The sequence below is a fragment of the Armigeres subalbatus genome, chromosome 2 (assembly GCF_024139115.2).
Source record: "Armigeres subalbatus isolate Guangzhou_Male chromosome 2, GZ_Asu_2, whole genome shotgun sequence".
In the NCBI taxonomy this organism is placed as follows: Eukaryota; Metazoa; Arthropoda; class Insecta; order Diptera; family Culicidae; genus Armigeres; species Armigeres subalbatus.
In genome coordinates, this window is record NC_085140.1 from 146,998,479 (window position 1) to 147,001,058 (window position 2,580).

Below are 2,580 nucleotides of genomic sequence, written 5' to 3' on the forward strand. Positions count from 1 at the left end.
ATCCTAAATCGTAAATCAAACGCATTCATGCCATCACAAGCCCTATAGAGATTGCGCGTATAATTTACGATTTAAATATCTTCACACTTTACTTCAAGTTTACGTCAATTTGATTTTGACTATGAATTTCTTATATATATTATACTAGTTGACCCGGCAGACGTTGTCCTGCATAGTAGGCGAGAATGTGCGTTCCGAACTGCCCATGCAAAGTTCGCATAGGAATCACATTTTTAGTTTTTCACGATTTGCTCAACTTTACTCGTAATTTTCGCATTTGGAAATATCATATAAACCCGTCGGAAACTATAACGCATGTTTCTGCTGAAGAAATGAAAAAAATCCATCCAGCCGTTTTTGAGTTATGCGGATACGAACACAGACCATTTCATTTTTATATATAAGATATACTGAATAGAGGAACTGACTACTAAACGGTTTAGTAAGCAAATACAATTACGCCTATTTGAGAATGTTTCTCAACATTTGTGAAAAAATAACAACGTCGATGTTGTCCGGTATTATTGTGGCGATTATTTTGGGGAAATTATGTAAATTTGGCTGACAAATGCCGAAAATATTGCTAAATCATATCCGGATCAATATGACCCTAACACCTTAAGTGTAAGTTTCATGCTACAAAATGGGTCCACAAGAAGTTTCAAAACCTCACATTGTTGTGTTAAAAAGTTATTGCAATTTGAAAGTGTGATTCGGGTGATATTGACCCGAACACGTTCGGAAGGTTAAAACTTTGTTAAGAAAATTATTTTGAGCTTTTTAGTGGAATGTCTTCACTTGTCATAAAACGAGTTTGTACAATCCCATTGAATTCCACCACTTAATTGTATCTTGACAGATGCGTATTTCGACCTCAACAGTAAGGCCCTCTTCAGTGTCTCGTACGAGTCGAGTCAAGTACGAGACACTGAAGACGGCCTTACAGTTTTTTTTAAGAATTGTTGGATATTTTCGCGTTTCCGTTAAAATTTCAGGTAATTACATTACAAGAAGTCTCCTGGCAGTTGAATTTTCCGACTGGTTCGATGATTTCACGTATTATCCCCATTAGTGTTCATTTAACGGTTTTCCCGCTTTTCCCAGTTTCCCTAGATAAAACCTATTGATAAAAATTTTGTTGTAACACTGAGCTTTATATAGGGCTTGGAAAGTGTATAAAAATGATGCAAATGATTATAATTTATTGTCGTCAAAATCAAACGCTCCCTTGAACGAACGTTCACATGAGTGGATGGGTACTGGTTGGGCCAAAAAAAATATCTATTCGTCCAACATTGAGTGGCATTTAAAATCATTTGAATTATATATTTTTCTTATACGCTCTTCTTCAGTAGCAATATTGATGTCAATATACGAAATCCGGCTAATATAAACTGGAAAATCAGAAAGTGTATCACTTCAGTCTCCTGGAAGTACACCGAGAAGCAAATGCAAAGATATACAAATAATCTCTTATTTGTAGGCACTATATCAACAGAAATGAGGTGAACGGCTCACCTTCTCTTCGATCATCTGGCTAGTGGAAAAAACAGGTCACCTAGAAATTAAACGGATGTTATTCCGGAAATAATGAGACACGGAAATATTAAATATGTACTCCACTTTTCAATCGTACGTTTGCCGGATGATGATGATACCTAGCGGTATACATTCGGAAAAGCATCATTATATTGAAGGATTACAACCAAGCTGAAAATGATTGCTGTCGTGCAGTTGGACATTTTTTTTTTCTTTTTTGGGACGGAGCCGTCATCAAATATTGAAACCGATAAAGAATGCCGAAAGAAAAACGGAAAACCGTCCATTGCGTCAAACTTAGGAAACACCCCTCAGGTATAGAAAGTTCTGAAACATTCACAGAAAGGACCACATTCCTAAATGTTAAATCAACAGTTACGAGTCGCCCGCGGGCGACCTCAACACATGCACACGAATGAAAATAATCACAGCAAAGGTTCGGTTAATTATGCAGTGGGTAGCGCTTACGTGTTTTTTTTTTTGTATATTTCATATGTTCGTTCTTCACAGGTAACTACTTCTCAAAGTCGAAGCTACCCCTTGGATTGTGTCCACCGGAGAACGAAATAGAGCTTAATCATACCAAAGCTTTGGGTGGTGTATTCCATCCACACTGAGCAATGTGAAACGAAGGTTGACCGTGACGACGTAGAAGGTAGTATTTAAACCAATGCCACATGGCAAATAATATATTCATAGACTTACCATTTAGCCCTTTATGTGTTGATCAATGTAGGGGATTTATGCAGCCACAATGGAAATACCGGTACCAGATGCATTGGTGAAGAATACATGGAAAATGAAAGCAGAAAATTAATTATCTAGCTTATACTTTATTTCATTTGTGAGTTGAATGAGGGCCTCGATCGATTCTGGTGCTGAAAATGAATCAAATTTAAAAGTTTTCCTATATACATTATCTAGGAATCCATTACAATAGTTTGTATCCCTGTTCAATTCGGTTAGTGTCGACGACAGCACAAAAATGAAATGGGGTTTTCAATTCACTTATTAAGGCAAATCGATTTGAAATTAAAATCC